At 37.0% G+C, this 25,220-nt stretch overlaps 1 long non-coding RNA gene across 1 annotated transcript in view; it reads left to right on the top strand.

Annotated features, from left to right (window-relative positions):
* Window positions 1–25,220, top strand: part of LOC144317212 (uncharacterized) — a 183,158-nt gene that overhangs the window by 22,463 nt on the left and 135,475 nt on the right. Inside the window, exon 2 of the long non-coding RNA XR_013383153.1 lies at window positions 4,167–4,263. This is a non-coding gene — a long non-coding RNA (uncharacterized LOC144317212). The remainder of the gene's footprint in view (window positions 1–4,166; window positions 4,264–25,220) is intronic.

The following is a 25,220-nucleotide window of genomic DNA, read 5'->3' as shown; positions in this document are numbered from 1 at the left end:
ATACTCTCTAGGGTGGCATTTTCCCAAATCGAGAAGAGATGGGAGAAGCCAGACTGCAGGCATAAAGTGTTTGCTTTTAAGAGACTGACTACCAGAGCCTGCATGCAGACCTCTGCTGCATTGTTGATGAAGTGGGTAAACAGCTGAAGGTTCCAGACCTGGAAGGGCTGAGAGACTCAGAAGAGCTTGTAAGTCTTAGGCAGGTGTATTTCCACCTTGTACATCCAATTCATTTCTCTCTTTATGCAGTTTTTGTCATGAACCTATTACCTTCCCAAATTATGTTGTATCTAGTCCAGATGTCTTCTATGTAGACAATATGTTCACAACTCAAGCACAGCACATGTATAAAACAAAGTTCATGTAATCCTTTTCTGTCAAAATAGTTTCCTTTCCAGCTCTTCCCCATTTCTCTTCACGGTAACACTAATACATATAGTCAATCAGGTTGAAAATTCGGAGTTCTCTGTGAATTCCATTCCTCCTTCCTCGTACAGGCAAAGTCTGTAATATAAACATATGAGAACTCCCCAGCAGAGACAAGGACACTCTGGCACAAATTAGACACTCAATAAGGTATGAATCAAATGACCAGATGTCTTTGCTTTTCGGTTGTGCAGGAAATGCTATTTACTGGTAAGGAGAGAGGAAATAGAGAATGCAATAAACCAGGTACAGTTTTGCAACAAACCAGTCTCATCCAGCACAGTTATAAGCTTTTGTTGGGAGGTTGGGACTCCGCTCAGGTCTAGTAGGTCTCCATTGCTTACTGCTGCTGTCATGCCATTGCCAGCCACTGTGGTTGGAACTGTAGGCATATAGGGACATGAACTGGGTGGTCTTCAAAAGAGAGTTTTTTTGAAAAAAGATACTAAGTGTATTTGTCATAATTACCTGCTTTTGATTTGAGAATCTTAGAGGTACTTATGCTGATGACCTTGGACCTTTGGTTTAGCATTGAGTCTTACAAAATTTTGTTATGTTCTTGCTAAGTAATTTCTGTCTTCTCTGATAAAGCAGGGGACAAGATCTAGGAGGAAGCCAAGTATGTTTCTCATAAAGCTCACCTTCTGTTAGTCCTCTTCACATACAGTATTAACAAGGGCACTTTAGAAGATTATAGGGATAAGGCATGTATGCATTTGGAATTTTATGAGAAAGATCATGTCAGATTTGGGAGTTTGGAAGTTGTAGACATGTCAGAAATGGTTAAGACAGCTATTACCTTGCAGGTAGGGCTCTCCAGTCCAACTATCAAAACTTACTCATAGGGGATCCAGTCTGAGGGATTTCCTTCACCTCATTATTGAATCTCCCCTGTTTAGGAAAACTGCCTCTGGTTAAAAAAATTAGATTCCAGAAGTGATATTTTGCCAACAACATCTCTAATGGTCTTTTCATCTCCTTGGTGAACTCACTCTAGTCATGGAAATTCTAATTTCCTATCTTGGATCATTTTCAGAAATGTGCATACTTATGTACTTCAAATGGACTTATCGACTAATGAACCAAGAAATGATTTTGGGAGCGAGGGCTGTCTTTAAATATGTCTTGCTCAGATTTTTTTTTCTTGCTCAGGTTTTAATGATCAGGGCATTTTAGAGTTAGGTTTGCACCACAATTTTTATATGTAACATATTCACTTCCTGTTAAAATCTAATTTTCTCTACCAGGAAGGTGTTAGACTTCTGATCTCTCATGGAAATTGTACTTTGTATGAGCATTACCTCATCCAAATGTATGTTCCCAGTGAACCTGTCATCAAGTAGACTTGATGCCTTAATTTTTTCCTTTTGTAGCAAGATGCCTAACTGGTTACTTATGAGGGACTTGTTAGTGAAATTAGCACGAGTTAAGGGAATAAAAAATGTATGGCAATTACAAGCACTAGAACTGAGCACAACTGTTCCTGTAGAGATTTTAGGGCAAGCCAAGTTGTTTCTTCAGAATCAAAAGGAGGGTAACTGGACTCTATTCATTTATTCAGTACTTGGGTCCAGTCCATGAACTCTACAAATTACAGATAACTGTGCCAATGGGTTTTACTCTCAAGGATGCTAAGACTTATCTATGGATTGTCTATTCATTCAACAAACACTTTCTGAAAATGTTTTGTCTATTGAGGTAGGCTCTGGAGATATAGTGGTACGTGGTACAAATTCTTTCAAGTATTGAATATGGAACCTAATATAAAGTAACAGGCTGTGAATGAGGAGCAGATGATGCATAGTGGGTGTTCACAGGATGGAGTAGCTACATGCATGTGGATTGGAATTAGGACTTCATAAATAAGGCAGTATTTGCTCTGGGTCTTGAAGGATGGACAGATTCACAGGCTTGAGAAAAACCCTGGAAGCCTTTCACAGAGAACTGAATAAAATAAAGCCTACATTTTACTGCATATGCATTATTTAGGAAGCAAGTTAGTCTCCATTATCAGAAAGTTCTGAGAGAGAATCTGAAATATGCCACCTTGCTTGGCAGAAGGTAATGATGTTTTTGCTTACATTTTCCATGTGCCTTCAAATCTGTTTAAGTTGTCCTAATTTCCTATCCAGATACCCTAACCAACTGTGATTCAAAGTAACCTGCAATTGCCCTAATTTAGATGCATCACTTTATACAGAGTTAAATTTGCATTAATATTTCTTCTGGAACCAGGCTATCACCTCCTTGAGGCCAAATGATGTCATCTATTTATTTGTTTATTTTTTAGTAGAGCCATACAGTCCCTATGTAGGTAGGGAGACCACAAATATTTGCTAATATTGGGCAAGAGTCGCACAGATCTGAAGTTTTTTCCCTAAGACCTCAAATTTCATACAATAGGTTCAGAAAGTGAATGCTCCCCCCAGGGGTCAGGCAAAAGAGGTGATATATATATATTTTTTCTTTTTTCTTTTTTTCTCTTATTTCCCAGTTGGGCCTAAAGGAATCTGCCAAGGGAAAATCCCTGCTTAGTCATCTCCGAGGTCTCTTGAGGATCCAGATGAGTTTGTTTACCCGAGGCGAGGCTACATGGAAGCCACGGGTACATTAATGCTGCAATGAATGGATACATTTTCCTTTCTTATCCTTGGCCACCCCAGTAAACTATCACCATCCTGTTGAGTTTTGGAATTCTATTGCTTTATTGTTTCTTATTATAAAGAAATCTAAATGGCATAACACTGTAATACAATTGCAATCTTTATTCTCTGAAAATATATCTTTGGTATTTTTCCATATCATTAAATAATTTCCTACAGTACAATTTAAATTACTATGAGTATTCCATTATATGATTGTATTATACATTTTTACCTCAATACGAATGTATTATAAGCATAAGAAATGCTTATAATATACAAATTAATATATTTGGGTTGCTTCATCTACTACCCTCTCACTTTCCTCTATAGAGTTAATCATTCTCCACATTTAGAAGTTCACTGGATTGACTTTTCTTTTTTAAGATTTTATTTATTTATTTGAAAGAGAGAGAGAGAGAGCATGTGCATGAGATCGCACATAAATGGGGTTGGGAGGGGCAGAGGAAGAAGCAAACTTCCCACTGAGCACAGACACAGGGCTTGCTCCCAGGACCCTGTAATCATATCTGAGCTGAAGGCAAGGCAGACATTTAACTGACTGAACTACCCAGGTGCCCCATGGTTTGGCATTTTATATATATTCATATCTGTATACATTAACAAAGCTTATTCTATAGAACTATAAATGCTTAATATTTGAATGGATATAATTAAATAGAAAAATATATATCTACATATAGGGTATACAAATAACAGTACTATGAAACCTGGTGGACCCAACCGGTCAGCTTTAGAAATAGGACAGTACTGGTAGAACACCTTGTCCTTCCCAACTGCATTCTTCTCCCCAGTTTTCTGGTTATCATGCTCTGAAAACTTTCTGTAAATCATTCACAAGCATAGCTTTATAATTTTAAGACATACGTTTTCAGCCCTAAAAGTGTTTTAAAGTTTTACATGGTTTCAAAGACTATAGAGGTGGAAACATGTTTTCTAAATGTACTAGACTATAAGTTTGCCTTTCACAAAGCAGCAATATTTCCAATAGGAACAATGGCAGGAGCAGCCAGCATAGCCTCTTCCCACATTCTTCTCAGAATTATGATGCAGATGCCATCTCTTTTCCTTTGGTAGATGTACGGTTCCGCTGGAAAGTCAAGTTTGATGCCACCCAAGTGAGTGATTACTGTGAAGAATGTGAGGACATTCTTCTTCATCTATAGAACAACAAGTATGTCAGACATCACGAAACTTTCCCTTTCAGTTATGATGGGAACCCAGGACAATGTGGTATAGACCCCTCTCTGGATAGATTGCAAAGGGCATATTTTTTTGTGTCTTTCCTTTTTTTTCACGTTTGAAGAACCAACTTTTGACTTTGTCGAATCTTTATATTGTACATGTTTGTTAATTCAGTAATATGTGCACATATCTTTATTTTTTTCTTCATTATATTTGGGAGGGAAATTCTGTTAGTCTTCTACATCTTAGGGTGAGTGCCTAGTTGAGTTAACATGAGAAAAATGGGCAGAAGTAATATAAGGCACTTTTGTCTTGGCCCTTGCAATGTCATGAAAGTTCTTCCTTCTCGCTCATTTCTTTTTGGCCATTAAATGAAGAGGACCCTGTAGACCCAATGGGATTCCAAGGCGCTCTCAAAGATGAAAATGTCACATAACTGATAGTGTCATAATCCTTGAACCCTTAGTGACTGTGATACAAGGAGAAACAGGCTTCCATTGCGTTAAGTCACTGAGACTTTAAGGTTCCCTTGATTTGGCGTTGTAAGCTAGCATGGTCTGATGCATGGTGTTGTTCCTTCCCCCTGCTCATTAGTGTTCTCTCTCAAACAAATAAATAAATCTTTAAAAAAATACTCCAATGATTAGATGAGTAGTATTATACTGGAGAAAAAAATGAAAACTCAACTCTTTGCTGTTTTAAAAAGATATGCCTTAAATGTGAAAACAAAAAGGTTGAAGATGGAAGGATGGAAAAAAACATTAACATGCAAACACCAATGATTCTAAATTGATATTTAGTTTCTGTCAGCACAATGAAGTTACTATTTTATCCTTTTCCAACTTTCACTATTGCTTTTGAGAAATCAGATGTTAATATACTTATCATTCATTTGAAGCTAATCTGTATACTCCGGCTGATTTTTTTAAAAAAGATTTATGTATTTATTTTAGAGTGAAAGGGAGAGTGATGGGGAGGGGCAAAGAGAGAGCGAATCCCAAGCAGCTTCTGTGCGGGCATGGAGCCTGACTTGGGGCTTGATCTCATGACCTGGAGATCACACTACCTGAGCCCAAACCAAGAGTCAAATGCTCAGTCGCCTGTGCCATCCAGGTGCCCCTTCTCTGGCTGATTTTAAGATTTTTGTCTTTGGTGTTACAAGGTTTTGCTATAGTATACCTAGATGTGGCTTTCATTTTATCTCACTTGAGATTCATTAACTCATTATTAGTTGTGTAGATTTCTTACCCATTATCCTTTCAAATACTTCTTCTGCTTAATTTTCTATCTCCTTTTCCATTTATATTTAAATGGATATTGGTTGGATCTTCCTACTTATTTGCCATGTCTCTTAACAATTTTGACTTATTTTCTATTTATCTACTTGTATGTGTTATATTCTAGAAAATTGCAGATAAACATTCCTGTTACTTAATTTCATTTTTTGGCCATGAATAGCCAGTGTCTAATGTCTAACATATAAAATTAAATAGTTTATATAAATTTTAATAGTTTTATTTCTAAAGATGTTTTTATTTTTCAAGATAGGCTATTTATTTATTTATTTATTTATTTATTTATTTATTTATGTTTATTTATTTATTCATGAGAGACAGAGAGAGAGGCAGAGGGAGAAGCAGGCTCCCTGTGGGGAGCCTGATGTGGGACTTGATCCGAGGACCCTGAGATCATGACCTGAGCCAAAGGCAGATGCTCAGCCACTGAGCCACCCAGCTGCCCTTCTACCATTTTTAATAATCTCTTTTGCGCTAGTTATGTATTAAGCCCCACAGTTTATTTATTTAAACATATCAAGCATATTTGTTGTATTTTTTAATTGATAATTTTAGTACCTGAGGTCTTTGTGGGTCTTTGTAAGCTTTTATTAGGCTGAATTGTGTCCCCCTCCCTGACCCAGCCCCCCTTAAAAATGTGCTTCCTGAAACCTCAGGGTATGATCTTATTTGGAAATAGTCTTTGCATATGTAATTACTTAGATGAGCTCAAACTGGAGTAGTAAATATAACTGGTATCTTTATAAGAGAAGAAAATATAGGCACATATGCAAAGAGAAGAGATGTGAATATAGACACAGGAGGAGAAGGCCATGTGGAGACAGAGGCAGAGGTTGAAATGATGCATTGATAAATAAATGAATGCCAAGGATTTCTGGCAACCACCAGAAGCCAGAACATGACTCCAGAGAGTCATGGAACAGACCCTCTGCAACAGCCTTTTAGAGAGACACAACCCTGCTGACAACTTGATTCAGATGTTTAACTTCTAGAACTGTGAAAGAACAAATCTCTGTTATTTTTAAGCCAGGACATTTGTGATGCTTTGTTATAGCAACCCTAGGAAACTAATACAAACCTCATCTGTAAAATACCCAGTCAAATATATAATGTGAGGATCATATATGTAAATTACTTTGCTTTTTCTGGTCCAGGGTCCAGAATAAGTACTCAATAAATGTTATCTTACTGGATTTGATTGTTATCTCTGTGATGGTCTTGGATCACTTTAGTGCATGTGCGTGCACACACACACATACACACATATAGAAACACACTCAATATCTGTATATATACTCATATATATTCACAAAGAACTGATTCTAATTCTCTTCACTCAGGTGAAGAGATCTTGTTCAGGTCTTTCCTTATGATCCCAGGTATAAACCAGTTAAGGGTTTTCCATATTTTTAAAAACAGCATATATTTGAAAATTTTTCAATTTCAAACCAAATTTGAGGGAATGAAACATTAGATTATCCCCCTCAAATAAGAGAAGGGATACTTTTTCATAATAAAAAATTCAGAAATAGTGAGTTGTGCTAGAGGAAAAAAAAATTCATCAATAGTTAGGGCTCTCTTGGTTCTTTTTCATTACTGAGAAAAATCTTGTACAAATCTTTCTTTCAGAATAAAAAATAAAGTAATGACAGCTCCAGCGGTTTGCATTGTGGTGCTGCTCACTTAGGACCAGCCTGAAAGCAACAATCTTATTTCATGTCAGGAGTTTAACCAGTAGTTTAGCTTGGCCAGTTGAGCCAAAACCTTGAAGCAAGGAGTGGAGTACTATAAAAAGTTAAATTTAATCTCTGGAGTTACAACATCTTAGAGTTCCTGTGGATCAGAATTAAAGTGTGCTTTGAAATAAATTCTAACATGAATAAAGAGAATGAATGGACATTTGGACTGAATGATGTTCTTTTTAGAAAGTGGCTTTTTCTTCCTGTTGTCTCCTTGTGGATTTCAGTGGGTAAAGCAATGACAGAAACCTCGTATGTTGTCATGGGACATAATCACATCTACACGTCCCACCTCTTCTAATACATTCTGATACTCTGAGGATAATCCTAGATGTGGTATATGAATAAAGAATAAAGACCTGGGTTGGATGGGAGTATCTATCTTAATTCAAAGATGATTGTTTATTTAGACTGACATCAAATTTGGAAAGAACTAGAACTGTCTTTTTAGTAATATATTCTGTATCAAGAAGAGATTTTTTCCCCCCTTCCCTTTAAGGGCTCAATTCATGATGTGATCATAGTATAGTTATGTATGATAGTTCAATTTATACAGAGATATCATTATATATAATGATGTTAATCAAGAAAGAAATGATTCAGTTATACTTAAAGAATCAGATCAACTAATATTCATGAAGACTATTTTAAGATATAACGGATTAATAGAATCTGCTTGTAAGACTCTAGGAAATTCATTCATTCATTCATTCAATCATCCATATACTTATTCAAAAATATTTCATGCTGACAATGGACCTATACAAGGTGCAGGAATATAGGTTGATGAAGAGATAATGTACAAACTAAGTAAGTAAAATAGACTGTATGTTAGATGGTGATGAGTAACTTGGAGGAAAATAAATTTGAGGAGGAAGATGGAGAGTCAAGGACTATGCTGCAATTTTTAAAGAGATTGCCAGGGAGGATGCCAACTGAGCTAACATCTAAAGACGGGGAAGACATATTCAAGTGAAATTGTGGAGGAGGGATTAATATGATTACAGAGGAGAGGTGGGAGCTAGAGATAGCTCACACAAATACATTTGGAGAAACTTATTAGAGTATCCTCTGTTGGGATCCCTGGGTGGCGCAGCGGTTTAGCGCCTGCCTTTGGCCCAGGGCGCGATCCTGGAGACCCGGGATCGAATCCCACGTCGGGTTCCCGGTGCATGGAGCCTCCTTCTCCCTCTGCCTATGTCTCTGCCTCTCTCTCTCTCTCTCTCTGTGTGACTATCATAAATAAATAAAAATTAAAAAAAAAATAGAGTATCCTCTGTTTTTAAGAATTTCATATTTATTTACAGAGGCTCTTTCTCTGCCAGTCACAATTTGTTCTAGAACTACTTCTGGTAATTTAGCCAAGGGCTTTGAACACAGGTCATTCAGACATATTGGGGTAAATATACCCTCAGATATTAAATGTACAACTGTGTTGTGACTTGAGGTGTAGTCTACATTTTGCAGTCTTAGAAACACTGTGCGGTTTTCTAGTCTACCTCAAATGGCAGTAACCATAAGCACGGGACTTTATTAACCTGCTACTTCTGAATCTCCATATAAAAAAAAAAGGATTAAACTAAATGACTTTTCAAAAGACACCATGGAAAAAAATAAAAATAAAAAGACACCTTGGTTCTCACATTCCACGATTATATGGTTTTTACCTTGATTCCTACATGGAACATTTTAAATTGTGAACATGCCTAATTCAGATTTTCCATTTAGCATTTTCTTTGCCTATGTTAGTAATTGTTCTTTGTGTGCTTTACTCACAGGTCTTCTCTCATTGAGAAAAGTTATTTACAAATTTAACTCTGACCTGAGGGAAAAGAGAAGGCCATAGGAGATAACCTCAACGTATTTTATAAGGTGCTTATGAGATTTCCTGTTTTGTTCCCCATGAAAGTTAAGGCAGAATTAATTCAAATCTAACCTATTTTTGGATCCTAAACAGTCATTAAACTTACAGGGATTTTAGGGTTTTGATGTTTTGAAAATAAGTGTTGTCTTCTGGCTTATTCTAGTTGTTTTTTTTTTTTTTTTTTTTTTTTTTTTTTTTATCATTGTTGAAGCAGCCATTACTTTGTCAACTTCTTTTCAAGATTGTCATCTTTCTAGAGCATCTAGGTGGCTCAGTGGTTGAGCGTCTGCCTTTGACTCAGGTCATGAGCCTGGGGTTCTGGGATTGAGTCTCCCACTGGGTTCCCCTCAGGGAGCCTGCTTTTCCCTCTGCCTATGTCTCTGCCTCTCTCTGTGTGTCTTTCATGAATAAATAAATAAAATCTTAAAAAAATATTGTCATCTTTCTGTTTGGTCTGTTTCTCTGATATCTCATCACTTTTCAAGTTGACTTCTCTGTCATTCAAAAGTAAGGATATGTACACTTGCTTAGCTTCAGAAGTGTAGTTTGTTTTATTAATTTCTGGTTACTGCTTTTCTTTGAAGTGGTATCATTAATAAATCAACTGAATAATGAGATTCTTCCCTCCCTAAAAAGTAGTGCACATCACTGATTGAATCAGGAGAAACAAAGTTTAGGAAAACATAAATGACTCTTAGTATTACGGTGGCCAGCCGCATTATTTAAAGCCACTCAGAAAGTTTATATTCCAGGAAGGGTTGAGAACAAAAATGAAATGTCTCTTAAAACATGAATGAAAGCAGAAAGTTCATTTAACAGGTTGGTACATAGTGCTCAGTAAATATGAGTTGATTGAAATAAATAGCACAATATACATTTTTTTAGTCCACTCTCTGATAAAAAGTGCTGGGGAAACTTTTAAGAAATTATGTATATTGCTGGTGATTGTATTTTGGTAGAAGGGTGTGATTATAATTTATTTAAAACTCTGTGTGTTCACATAGCATTTGTGGTGGTGGCTGGTGGCTATGGGAACATGTTTCCTCTGGAATGAACTCGAGATGTGGACCAAATCAGGTGAACTCTCAAAACCTGGCAAACTGAGATGACGAGGTGGAGGCGCTTCAGATTTCAGGCTATAAATCAATCTCTTTGTTTGGATTTTGCAACCCAAACAGACTTGAAACAAGAAGAATAAGAACAAGAATGAGAACACTGTAGAATCACTGTGTTGTGAGCAGAAATAGGAGCAAACTGTGAGGAGGAGATATGAAGGTGCCGTTAGATGATGATAGTGATGATGAAAATGAGAACTAGTATTTGCTAACTTCTTATTCTCTACCAAGCACTAAGTTAAGCATTTCCCATAGATCATTTCATTTAATGGTCACAACAAATTGGTTAGGAAGTTACTGTCATTATCTTCTTTTGCTCTTTCTTTTATTTGTTGGGAAGGGATTTGTATGTGTTTGCGACACCAGGTACAACAGCCCAGTGATAACAGAGAATCAGGGGGTGGGAGAAGAGAAGGGAGGATAAGCTTAGATATGTGTCTGCTTCCCTCTTTTCAATAATTGTTGGGAACTATAACACACTTTTCCTACAATTACACAGCAAAGAAGTGGTAGTTGGAAGAAGAACACATGTAGTGTGATTCTAGAACCTACATGCATGTTCAGTATAGCGAAGTTGGTGAAGTAAGGAAGAGCCCTGAAACACTGAAAAAATAAGGAGAAAAAGCAAGACTGGAATTCAGTTTTGTGAATTAACACTTGCACTGGAGGTCATAAAGAAGGACTCAATAATGCTAAACATTTGAATCATTGGCGTGGAGAGCCCCCTGAAACTATTACTGCAAAACAAAAAGATACAATATGATGGGGACTGAGGAATGATGCAGAGAACAAATGGTAGACATCCAGCCTGACAATTAATGTTCTTCTGAAGAAGAAATCACGAATGTGGCCAGAATATGATGGAAGACAGCTGAAGCAGACTTTTTTTTTTTTTTTTTTTTAAGTGTAAAAATACCTAGAGGTGCAAATCAAAAGGACTGCTGGCTTCCAGGAAGAATGGTCACTGAAGATAGACCTTGTCCCATTTTTGCAATATTGTGAAGTGGCAAAGACCTAACAAATAACTACATAAAAGCCCCTTCAGGCACCTTGGTATAAAATTCAGGCTGACGATAAAATCTCCCATTCCAACAGTGGCTATCAGGGAGCCATGGGACAATCTCCTTGGAGTCATTCATGTAGGAAGGGAGCAGAGAAACACTGTCAGATACTCAAGGGCTCAAAAAATGTAATAGGCATACCCTCTTGAAAAATTACTTGAAGATGTACGTTAGGAAACTAGACATCGGTAGGTTGTCACAAGTTAACATGGCATTAAAACATGTTCAACCACCCTGTAGAAGTGTAAGTAGTCTGGGTGGGTGTCTCACAGGCCACAGGTCACATGCCTGAGTGATGTCCAGAGCTAAGTTAGTTTTGGCTACTAAGCTGGGAAGGAAATATTCTTCTTTTAAAATATTTGCTATTTCCCCTTCTGTGCTTCATATTTTTCTCCTTCTCCTCCCGCCTCCCTCCTCCTCCTCCTCCTCCCTGAATTGGAACTTTCATCACAGTTTCCTTCAACCTTGCAATTTCTTCAAACCATTTGGATGCTAGCATCTCAAATAACAGCGAGATTCCCAATAGTTAACTTCATAGTAACTTTCTCAAAGGTAATTTCTCCAGAGTCACTGGAATTGGTCCACTTTCAGCAGAAATTTTTCCTTTCAGTGATATTTACATAACATAAAAATTTGCTGTTTTATGCAGAAATATTTTTCACATGGGCCAGTTTTTATTCCTGCTCCTAAAATACTTATATAAAGAATTTATCATTTTAACAAAGTGTGCCAGTATATCTGCTTTTCCCAGAAATACTGAAAAGGATTTGTTAAAATGATGCACTGTCATTTCAATCCTACTTTATATTCCCAAAGTTTGTAAAACATAATAACTGAGTAGAGGACTGCAGCAGAGAATACCAAACATTTCTCAGACCTTTATGTAGATCTGTAGTGCCTTGAAGCTCTTTGGGATTAAACAGCAAATTCTGGAATAAAAAGCAACACATTTTCTGATTATTTCTCAATAATATCTCAGTTTCTATTATTTCTGTGTACTCTTTCTTTATACTTCTTTCCTCATACTCTCTTTGCCATAAATAGCTTTTTCCTCCTTATGTGTCTTGAAGGAAGTGTCTGGTTTTGTACTTCACTGGTAAATGTTGAATTTCTCCTTTGTGGTATTTCTTTTGACCTCATATCTTCTTTCTTCTCTCCCCAAGTACAATCCCAAGTACAAGCAGCTCACAGAAACACTATAGTAGTTATTTGATGTTTTTAATAAGGCCACCCTAAAACAATCCCAAGGCAATTAATTTATAATGCTGTGTAATTTGTTTACACATATGCCAAAAGGCAAAACTAAAGTAACATATGAAGGTCTTTTTGAGAAACTGGAAGTGTTTATTTTTAAATACTTGCTCTATTGTCCATGAAAGTAACAAATTGATGTCAGTTGCTTTTGTGGGGTTATTTTTTTAGACTAAAACCTAAATATTATTACTAGTTGTAGAAATCCTATGATTTGTATAGCCCTGGGACTTGAAATTGATATTGAGGTTATTTGCTTTTAAGAGAAAGAATAGGATAGGAGCTAAATTCATTGACTTGAGAACCAAACTGCCTGAGTTCAAGTCAATCTTTTCTGCTTTCTGACTGTATAGGCATTAATTTACTATCTCTGTCACTTTTCTCCACAACAAGACTAAGGTAATAATAGCATCTATTTCACGATAACTTATTTAGAAGAGTTCTTGACACATATTATATGTGTTCAATACTATTAATTTTTAAGTTATTACTATAAAATTTGGATTTCCCTAGAAGGATCCTTATCCTACATACGGATTATGGAATGGTTTTCCTAGTGAATGTTTCTTTCATAAGAATGAGGTCAAAAATTAAATTTTCTACTGAGAATATGTATTTATTTGATAATTTCTGCACTATTTAAGTTTCTTTTTCCTTTTCCGATGACACTATATTTTGGAAGTAACTGGAAACTTAGCAAATATGTGTTTTCTTACTAAAGTTCTTTTTTAAAGTTAAGATAATGAGAATTACTTAATCTCCTTAAATATAGAGACTATTTTCACCTACAACATCTAGCAAGGTGGAAAAGAAAAAGAGACGAATAGAGAAATTTGGAGAAAAATGGAAGTGGCTTTAAAGAAAATATGGCTGAAAATTTCTCCATTAGTGGTTCCTTCTTTGTTCACTTAACCAATATTTTTAAAAACACTGTTTGGGAAATGAATTATAAACACTACTTCTTATCCTCAAGGTGTCTATTGCTGGATAACAACTCCTTATGCTAAATATTGCTGTGACATCTAGCACACTCTATCAAAATAAGTCTTACTAAAGATGGAATTAGAGATGGAATTCTGGTTTAGTCCAGAGAGAAGTTCTTCAGATTGGGACTTTTTTTAAAATAAATTTATTTTTTATTGGTGTTCATTCAGATTGGGACTTTATGAAATTATCAACAGAAGTTGTTGAGAGTGATGAAACACAAAGTCTACATTAAGAATGATATAAACTTTAACAAATGCCATTATAATAGTCAATACTTTGTCATAATAGCTAAATACTTACTAAATATTGTTTGCTAGCAGCAATTCCATATATTTAGTTCATTTACAGGTATTTAAATGGAAACTCAGAAAGGAGAAGGAGCTTTTCAGGCATCACTTGGCCAGTCAGTGACCTCAGAGATAGTCTACATGACCATCATATCTAAAGCACATCCCAATCAGGCCCATACCTCCAGGACACTTTGCTCTGTTCTGTATCTTTCAACTGAAATTTTCATTTATTTATTCATTTGCTTATTTGCTTTTATATCCCTAACATTATGCTGTATAACATAAAAAAGCAGTACAGTGCCTGGTACCTAATAGGCTACATTTTATTAAGTGAATACATGTTTAATACAACTCCATATAATCCTTAAAATAATCCTATATCATAATAGTTATTTTAATATTATCTTTGTTTTACAAACAGGAAAGTAAAAGCAGGTGGGTGAAAACAGAAAAGGACCCCAAAGATCTAGAATAAACTTTGGATTCAAAGTTAGTTTTATTTATACCCACAGTCCATGCACTTTCTTATATCTACACTAATATTCTCTCCCCAGAACACCTTTGAAACTAAGCTGGTAAAATACAACATTAGCAAATAAGAATGATAAAACCACAAACTTAGAATAGAAAGAGCAGAAAGGCATGGTCCCTTTTTAAAAAGTGCCATTTCTCTTTGGGTATCAGATCAAGTCTTGTTCCTTTGGATGTGTCAAAACCAGTAATTGATGCCATCTTGTGACTTATGCTCCTTATTTGAAAATAGAGTATATGAATAGAAAATGTGAGGTATAGTAAGGCTAACAGATTAGGAAACAATTCCTATTGAAAAGACAGTTGTTTACTCACAGTTTCCAATAGGCATGCCATTCCAGTGGGATTGCTTGAAGAGGTGTTGGGGTTGGTTATGAGGCGTAGAGAGAGAGAGAGCTGTGGGCAAGAATCTTTATTGTGGCTTCTGTGGGAAGAATGAAGAATGACAAGGCAGAGTAAGCAGGTTTAGGATTGGATAATTTGAATAATTTCAACGTACTCTAGAGTACAAGGCCTGTCTCTAGTTGTCTGGTATGTGACCCTGGTAATTATGGAAGATGTGTAGTGGCCTGGAGTGTGAGAGCCCAATAAGCAAGATAGTTTAGATGTGAACTCTAGATGGATTTGCATTTGAAAAACACATTCATGGGCAAGTAGTTGACTATCTCTAGGAATTTGAGGGACAGTCAGTCCCTCTAGGGTCAGCAAGGCCCCAGATGTCAAAGTATCAGAATACAGAGAATAGATATGGTTAATTCAGTCCTCAACTGTGCTTCTGAGACACTGATTATAGAGAAACTGCTGAAATCACATTTCTCATCCACCTGGGTTGTGCCCATTTCCTTGAAACAAATGACAGGTTTATATTCAACTAATTGCCCCTTATCCATTTCATACAGTTTGTATTATACACTGTAAAGGCAACAGTATGTGGTATATTTTCTATATTACCCTTTTTTGTAAACTTTCTTTAACTTCTTGATCTTTATCTTCTAGAAGAAGGTTTCTTTCTTTCTTTCTTTCTTTCTTTCTTTCTTTCTTTCTTTCTTTCTTTCTTCTTTCTTTCTTTCTTTTTTCTTTCTTTCTTTCTTTCTTTCTTTCTTTCTTTCTTTCTTTCTTTCTTTCTTTCTTCTTTCTTTTTCTTTCCATCTAAATATAGATATAGACATTTGAATATAACAAAATGGTTCTCAATTGGGGGCAGTGCTGTTTCCCAAGGGGACATTTGGCAATGTCTGGGGACATTTCTATTTTTCACAACTGAAGGGAATGCTAGTGGCATCTAGTGGGTGGAGACCAAGGATACTGCTAAACATTCTACAATGCACAGAATAACTCCAGCAACAAATAATTATCTGGCTCAAAATTTCAATAGTTCTGAGGCTGAGAAACCCTGTTATAATATAGTGATTCTGAATTCACCTCCTATTTTCTCACTTTCTCAACTTGCATAGATAGAGATTTGGAAGTTCACTCTGTTATACCAATAGAGAATGCAGCATAAACTTGAGAAATGAATCCGAATTCTGATTTTTCCCTTGCTGTTCATATCCTTTCTGCTCCTTGACTGATTTTGGAGACAGAATTCAACCCTATCTAACTTCAATTCCAATATCTAGAACTCAGATTGCTATTTGCCAAGTCTGTGTTATGACTGCTAGATTACATTAGAAAGAACCTTCAAATTTGTTTATATGTGTTGAAAAAGAATGAGAAAAAGTGGATGGAAAAGGTCATTTTTTGGAAATACCAACCTATCCAACATTCAATGAATAAATCTTTGCTGAATGGGAACTTAGTCTGATAAACTTACAGTATCGAGAAGTGTGGATGTTATTTACTTGACCTGAAACTTTCTTTTCAGTAATATTCAGGCTGTATTAAAAGGTGGCATCATTAGTGTGCTTCTCTAGTTTCTTTCTATAGGACATTCAAAAAGAGGTTAAAAGGTAAAACACAGAAATCAATAAGAACAAGAAAAAAAACATATCAATTGAGGGAAAGTGGGACTCTTGAAAGAGAAGGGACTCCAGAATTTGGAAACTCCAGCAAAACAAAGCATGAATGGTAGAGGTCTATGTCTTCCAGATGACACCTGTGAGTTTAAGGATCATACAGTCTGGAAGGCTATGACACTGAAAGTTTTTCAATCCAGAGCAGACTGAAGAGCTTTTTGCTTCGAATAGGCCTGCATCTCCAAATTCACAAAGCAAAGCAATGAGAAAATTATATATGTTTGTGTTTGTATGTGTGCATATAATTTTATAATATGATCTATTTTGAAAAACTGTAAACCTGTATAAAAAGTACAAATCACTTGAACATTACAGTTCTCATATTTATAAAATAATAAAAATCCTTACATATTTGAATATTTTAATAACTGGATTGTATGGATACATATGTGGATTTGTTTCACACATGGATTCATTATGATGAAAATAGTACAGATCATATTTTAAAAAGAAATCAGTGATTTTTACACCTGGAGGACTTTTCAGACAGATTGCTGGGCCCCATCCTCAGATTTTCTGATTCAGTAGGTCTTGGGTGAGACCTGAGATTTGCATTCCTAACAAGATGTTGCTAAAACTGCTGGTGCAAGACCACACTTTACAAACACTGGTTGTTGGTAAATTTGGTGATTTCCCCCTCCAAGATTATCTTACCACAACCCTGACCAACAGGTATTATTATTCTCATTTTATACAGTGCACACTGAGGCTCAGAGGATTAAGTAAGTTACCCAAGCTAACCTAAATGATGTGACAAGAAAGAACAAAAGGGAATTCTCTTCTGATACCAGTTTTCTGGTATCCTTTCTTTGATAGGTGGGATTATTCTAATACTCTGTTTGATCATGTTTTATTTTGGAAGGAGGAGTTTTGTTCTATGTATTATTTCCTCCACTATTTACAATAGGTGCTATATTTATGTCTGATCTAGGCAGTTTCATTATTTCTTCATTCATGAATGAGACATTGTCTATAAATTGAATAAAAATCTTAAATAGATAATAATACACAGAATCCAAGTTTCAGAGAGGGCGTGGATGACATTTTTATTACTTATTTTAGACACAGTGGTATTTGGTCTGGTGTCACATGTTCAATTGGACTTGGATTTCAGAGGTTGAAGCAAAAGGCATTTGGGGATTGGAAGTGAACTGACTTTTATTTAATGTTAATGAAATAGCTTAAGCTGGACACTTATTAAGTTCATTATTTCATTTGTTTTCAACAAGGAGGACAGAGGGAAATGAAGAGACTATAATAGGGTGTAGATATGCAGGCAAATTAAAGCATTCTTCATGAAGAATGAATGCCTTAATGAACTAAGAAGAATTTTAGGATTTTTAATATGGTAGTATCTTATATTTCAGATTCAAATTAGGTAGCAATGGACCCATGCCTTTTGTAATACCACCTGTGAAACAAAACTATGCCAGTTGGTGACTCCCATTTTCAGAGTTTGGGAGCTATACATTTTTTAAGTCTATAGTTTTAAAGTGTGTATATATATTTTTTTTTTTCATATTTATTTCCAGGCATTCTGCCTACTTTTGTTCGGGTCTTTCCATCTTTTTTTCTTATCCCCTCCTTCATTGCTCAAGTCCAACACAAACGGTTCCCTTTCAACACACAGTTCTGCTCATAATTTAAGATGGAAATAAGGCTAGAAAAGCATTTTCTCATGCTATTTCTAGGACACCTCAAATTCAGCTTTGCCTGTAGGCCAATTCCTATGGAAAACCCAACCAAAAGCTTCTGGAAAAACCTAACCAGTGTCTTCAGCAAAAGACACTGGTTTAGTTTTAGATTCCATAGCCTATTTACCATCTTCTCCAGTGAATAACAAATTGGTTGGACTGTATTGCCATTACAAGACTGTCATAGCAGTAAATTTTATGGAATAACTCAACCATAATTACAAAGAAAAACCAACATAGCAATAAAGCAATTTTAAAGAGTATTTCTCATTTAGACCAAATTTTCTATTCTCGGAAAATGGTCATCCTAAACCCAAGAAGGGTCAGCATGCAGGAGGCAAACAACAGACTGAGGATGTATTCTTTAAAAAGCACCTCTCTTCACATAAGGGCTTGAATTTTAGGCTGTAAAACTGCATCTTCAAATTGTATGAGAACAAAGGGTTTCTAGAGTAGTGAGGGTATAGAATGTGTTCTCACAAGAAAGATCTTTCTGGACTATAAATGTGTGATTGCCCTTTATATGCAAGGTCCCTGCTTGCCTTGCAAAGGTTTTATAGTTTGAATATAGATGCTGAAAGCACAAGGCTCACCTTTAAAGCTGAATATTAGTTTCCAATAGCTTAACTTGCCTTCCTCTTGGTCTCATGGGGCAGTGAGTGACTCTTTTTTTTTTTTTTAATTCATCATTGGCATGCCCAAAATTCAAGACTAATTGCTTGAAAAAATAATCACTTTTTAAATGTTTTTAAGTATTTTTCCTCTTTATCATTCTGATAATATTTTATGAAACACCTCCTTTGTGTACAGTTTACTTTGTTAAAATTTTATGTCATACTACTGAAGTTTAACATTGAAATTTCTTTGTCTTCATTAACTTTAAAATAAATTCACATTGTCTTCTTGATGCAATAGTCATTTGTTGTTTTGACTTGGTACTTCATCATATATTAAAACATTTTATATACATTAAAAGAGTCTGCATTTTAATAAGTTCTACCACAGAACTATGGTAGGGATGTAGAGATGTAGAGGTGAATATTTTGTCCTTGCAGTATGAAAAACTAAACTAGACTTGAGGCTTTCCTATGTGCTCTTCTGGTGCTTTGTTATTATCTCCAAACTTAATCCTGGCATTGAGGGCCCCAGGGTAGAAAAGTTGAACAAGGAATGTAGCTTGGTGGTTAAGAGCATGGGTTATAGTGCCAGACAGAACATTGTTTCAAATCCATGTTCTTTTGCTCCTTAGCTTTGTGACCCTTGGATTCTTATTTACCCTCAATCGCTTTATTTTTTTTCTCCAAAGATTTATCTATTTATTTTGAGAGAGAGCAAGCGAGAGCGTGTGAGAGGGCACAGGGGCAAAAGGAGAGGGAAAGACAGAATCTCAAGTAGACTCAATGTTGGGTGCAAGCCTGACCTGGGCTTGATCTCACCACTGTGAGATCATGATCTAAGCTGAAACCAAGTTGGATACTTAACCAACTGAGCCACCCAGCCACCCATCATGTGCTTTATTCTTAAAAATGGGATTATATGATTTCCTATTCAAGGTATTCTTTTGAATATTGAACAAGCAAATACGGGTAAAACATCAAGCATAATGACTGGTATAGAGCATGCACTTGATATAGAATAGGTCTCAGTTGGATATAAGTTACCTGATTCAGCGGCAGTATTGTTTTAATTTATATTATTAACATCTGTTGTGGTCAGAACCATTCTCACACTACCCTACTTCTTTCTTTCTATATTTATTTTTCCAGGCTTCTGATGTATTTCTTCCATGACTCAATTTGACAAGTGACTAATTTGATGATGGCTAGGGAGAAAGGCAGTTTCTAAGTCTTCCCAGAATACATGGCTCTTCTGCAGAACTGGTTCCTACTTTGTTTTAAAGGGGCACTAAAGGGAAAGCTGGGTTTTGACAACTGAGTATGAAAAGTTTAGGAGATGGATTAGCTTCAGTGCATGAACATCAGTATGTAAATGACACTGCTTATTCTCTCAGCACTTTGGATCCATCTACAGAGAATCATGGAGTGTCCTCCCAATTTGTTTACCTAGCTATTCTTTGGGGAGAGGCCTTGCAGGCCATGAGAATATTTGAGGGCACAAAATATTAAAGGAACTTTGCTGTTATCCTGAGCCAGTGTCCCAATGTCTGGACATTGCAGGAAGGGGAAAAATGGGCAGACTGATGATTGGGAAAGTGGAGAGATGTTTTTCTGGTTCTCCTCAAATCTCTTTAACTCTTAGGGCCCCTTCTCCTTTATCAGCCCATTCTTCTCCTTGCACATTAAATGCTGAGATTTCCAGCACACTGAGGTTCCTTCCTCATGCTAGTGCTCTTCTCACTACACACACTCTTGAGTGATCTCATCTACTCTTGGGGTCTAGATGACCACTTGTTTTTCCTTTCAGACATTACCCTGACACTCATATTCTTAGTTCATGCTGCTGGCTGGGTATTTTCATCTGTGAATTTTGAGGGCTGTTCAATTTCAGCACATGTCAAAGTAAAACCTTTGTGGAACCAACGCAACCAGCTTTTCTTCCTGCCATTAGCAGATTCTCTTACTATCCACCTAGTTCCCAGCCTAGAAACCTGGGAGTCATCTGTGGGTCCTTCCTTCCCTTCAGCACCCACACCCACTAGGACTGACAATTTGACTTTCGATTCATTTCTTGAAGTTCTCTCTTCCGACTCATATCCTAGATCAGTGCATGCCGCCGCTGCTGTTGTTATTGTTATTAATTTATTTATTTTTGCAATTTTTGCAGTAGACTTCTGGCTAGTTCTATCTTCCATACAGCTACCACATGGTGGGTCAGAATGTAAATTTGATCATTTTTCTCCCAGTCATGAGATAGAGCTCAAACTTTTAAGGCGACATAAAAAACCTTTCATGATCTGTCCCTGACTGGACACTCACTGTTCACACTTGTTTGCTCCCACAATGTGGAGAGGCGAATGGATCCCTGCAGACTATGGATGACCTCTTTTTCTGTGTCCTTTTCTGTTTGTTTTTGAATTGTCTCTTTACTCTTTTATGCTATTCCTTACCTTTCTACTTGCCTAGCTCTTATACATTCTCTAACTATTAGGTGAGAAGATCATTTCTCCCCAAAGGCCTCATCGAACATTTAGGTTGGATTTGCCCTAATTTAGGTTCTCCAGAAGCAGACCCTGAGAGGAGAATTCATGTGAAAATGTTTAGAAAACTTCCCAGGAATTGTCAACAGGGTAGTGGGGAAGTGAGACCAGGAAGGGAAAGGAAGCAGATAGATAAAGCTGTGTTATCATGCAAAGTCCTATTAAGAGTAACTTTGGCACTTTCTCACAGGGGAGCTCTGGAAAGAGCTTAGGTAAACCTCAGAGTTGTCTTGATCGGTGTTAGGGGGAAGGAGTAGTTCTAATTCTGCATCTTTCAGCCATTGGTGAGGGTTCTCTAGTAGAATGTAAATTCCCGGGTATTTTAAGCACTCTATAAATAACCAAGCAAGGGTTGCCATTTTAAGTAAAAGCATACTCCAAGAGAGTGTGCATAAAAATGGAAAAGGGATTGAGGAGTAGAGATAGAGCATCTACTCTTGGATTCCATTCCGGCAGTCCCACAGTACCATTCTATCCAAAAAGTGAGGTTTATTTAGCTTACTGCAGCACGGAGAATAGACAGCGCAGAGGAACTTGGGTGCATTTCAGTAAGAGAAGGTGGGGAGTGCTCTTCACAGGGGTCAGGCTTGTGCTGTGGGATTCTCTGGAGGGATCAAAGGAAATGGCCATCACTTCTACTGATGCTGTCAAGGCGAGGGGCAGTGTAGCAGCGGGTATTCCCGTGGTCTTTGTGCAGGAGGCAAGAAGAGTGAAGCCGGGCTGCAGAAAGTCATTGGGGGATGCTCAACTCAGAGGAAGGTGTTATTCATTGTGCAGCTACCATGTGGCCTTGGAGATACCATTTTGGAAACGCTGTTTCCTGGGATGCCTGGATGGCTCAGTGCTTGAGCTCTGCCTTTGGCTCAGGTTGAGATTCCAAGGTCCCAGGATCAGTCTGGTGTCCGGGTCCCTGCATGGAGCCTGCTTCTCCCTCTGCCTGTGTCTCTGCCTCTCTCTCTCTCTGTGTCTCTCATGGGTACATAAATAAAATATTAAAAAAAAAGAAACACTGTTTTCTCTTGGCCTTGTCCACGTCTAACTGGAAACACTATTGATATCCTGTTAGGAAACATCCTGGTTCAGTTATTAGCAGGGGTGACTTCTACCTTCTAACCAATCATCACCGTTGTGAGTTAGTCCATAAATCTTACCATATAGGGAAGACTGAAAAAGTCACATATTGGGGATCCCTGGGTGGCGCAGCAGTTTGGTGCCTGCCTTTGGCCCAGGGCGCGATTCTGGAGACCTGGGATCGAATCCCACGTCGGGCTCCCGGTGCATGGAGCCTGCTTCTCCCTCTGCCTATGTCTCTGCCTCTCTCTCTCTCTCTCTCTATCTGTGAATATCATAAATAAATACATTAAAAAAAAGTCACATATTACTTACTTTCAGGGGTTTATGGTTTAAAATAATTTCCCCTAAAACAGAGATACAGACAAGCTTATGATATATCACAGTTACTTGATTGGGTGTAGGTACAACACTCTAGTTTATATGAGAGGTTTGGGGTAGAAGGTTGGGATTGACAGTCTTGTGGATGCAACAGCCTCGTACTCACTTGAAGTGCCACTGTGCTTTCTTGGAACTTGGGGAGGGTGCACACGAAATGTTTCTTCTTTTAAGATAGGCCAGATTTCCAAAGTGACTCTTATGTGCTCAGTGAAACTCCGTCAAGTTCTCCACACAAAACAGATGGCATACTCAAATTGCATTATTTCAAGAGAGTGTAATAAAGGGGCCGTTTAAAAAGATGTGGAGACGGTACAGAGAAACCACATAGGTAATCTAGGACACAGCAGACTAACAGGAAAGTGACCTTCATTCAAGGGATTCTGTAAGATGGATAGATCTTCCTTTGAAGGACCCAGAAGAAAAGTGCCTAGACTTCTTTCTCCACTATCTTACTGGTGACCACTGACCGACACAATGGGAGGCAGCAAGCAGGGAGCTCTTTGATAAAGTCCATTAAAATCAGCCTCCTGGACACAGAACAGGGCGGATTGGAGTGGAAAGTGAATTGGAAGGGCCAGATGGAAGGAATCTGGCACAGCTCATCGAGAAGCCTCTGAATTTTTTTTTTTTTTTAAGCTCAAGGGATCCATTTTTTTTTAAAGATTTTATTTATTTATTCATCACACACACACACACACACACACACACAGAGAGAGAGTGAGAGAGGAGGTTCCATGCAGGGAGCCTGATGTGGCACTTGATCCCGGGTCTCCAGGATCATGTCCTGGGCCGAAGTTGGCGCTAAACCACTGAGCCACCTGGGCTGCCCAAGAAGCCTCTGAATTTGATGTCATGTGGATTGTCATACTTACATCAAAATAGAAGAATATGAACCAAATCAATTCAAGGGAAGGTGTGCGGTGCCTGGCAATGTTCTGGCACCTGCTGCATTTGATCATAAACTATTCTTCTGAAGATTATTGGAATGGTTTTTTACCAGATTGCAATGTCTCCAGTTACAGGTAAAATAATTGATTGTAAAAAACAGGAACTTGGACTGCAGTCATCTGTGAATATGATTACAAGTGTACCCACACCTTCCATTTAGTTAACTCTGAAATATTTGTATTTGGATCACTTTACAGTAGTTTATGAATCTGCCAAAGGATTGTTCCACAAGTAATTCACTTGTATCATGACATGTAGTCTTCTCTATAAAAAACAGAGATAGTCGGGCACCAAGTATAAAATTTAGAGAATGCAGATTTGAACTGAGAAACAATCTATTCTATTTAAATGAAAAAACAGCCAAATAAAAGACACTTAGCAGTTTTCTCATGGGCAGATTTTACTGTCAAGGTCTCAGAAGTAGTTGAGAACAGAGGGTGTTTGTTGGGAGCAGCATGGGAAATACCTCTGAATTGCTTTTCAGGGAGATACCAATGGCAGGTAAATTAGGTGAAAAAATCAGAGAGGACACATTTGCCTAAAGCAAAGCCATCCATATTAGTATCTACATTATTTTCTTCTTTATTGAGCAAAAAGAGCAAAGAGTTTAAATGTTAAAATACAGTGATGCGATGAGTATAAGATGACTTAGGTAAAGAGTCTTTCAGGGGAGTGGAGGGAGTCTCTTTGAAGTTTGAACAGGTACCATTATTGAATTTTTAGGAAATGGGTAAGATTAAGTGAGTACATGTGAAATAACACCTCTAGGGAAAACATGTATTCCTATTAATAGGAATGAAAGAAAAGATTGGAATGTTTAGTCTAGAGATTCCAAGAATAAAGAGGAAAAATAAATGTGATCAATGTGAGAAAAAAAAAAAAAGGAAACTAGTAAATAAATATCACTAAGAATTCAATGGTACATTTGGATCTTCTTTTTAGGAATATGTGGCACATGAAATATATTTTGGAGGCACGACCAAACCATGGAAATCCTTTCAATAACAATTACGCATCTCAGCCTCTGAATATGTGTGTGACATAGGGCAAATAAATCTCTGTATCTGTTTGATGCCAGTTCCCTCATCTGTGAAGGACAGAGTTGAGGTAGGTTACCTTGAAAATTTTTCTAATGCTAAATACAGCTTACACTAAAAAAACTTGTGTCCTATCACAGACACTAGCCCTTATTCATTTATTAAATTAGGTGTAACTCACAAGTAGGAAGTTTGTACATGTACAATTCTTACATGTAGAGCTCAGTGACTTTTTAAATGTAATGGTAATCACCATCCAAATCAAGACAGACTATTTCCAGCACCTGAGAAGGTTCTCATGCATCCTTTCCCTATAAATATCCTTTTGCCTACAGGTAATCACCTAATCTGATATCTACTTCAGTAGATTAAATTTGCCTGTTTTTGAATTTAATAAACATAGGATTGTACAGCATTGATTTATGTTTAATTGTTTAAAAAGATTTATTTATTTATTTTAGAAAGAGAGAGAGAGCATGCAAGTGGGGGGAGGGACAGAGGGAGAGGGAG

The sequence above is a fragment of the Canis aureus genome, chromosome 7 (genome assembly GCF_053574225.1).
Source record: "Canis aureus isolate CA01 chromosome 7, VMU_Caureus_v.1.0, whole genome shotgun sequence".
Classification (NCBI taxonomy): Eukaryota; Metazoa; Chordata; class Mammalia; order Carnivora; family Canidae; genus Canis; species Canis aureus.
Note: the sequence above shows the minus strand (reverse complement) of the source record. Positions and strands in the feature narration are given on the sequence as shown.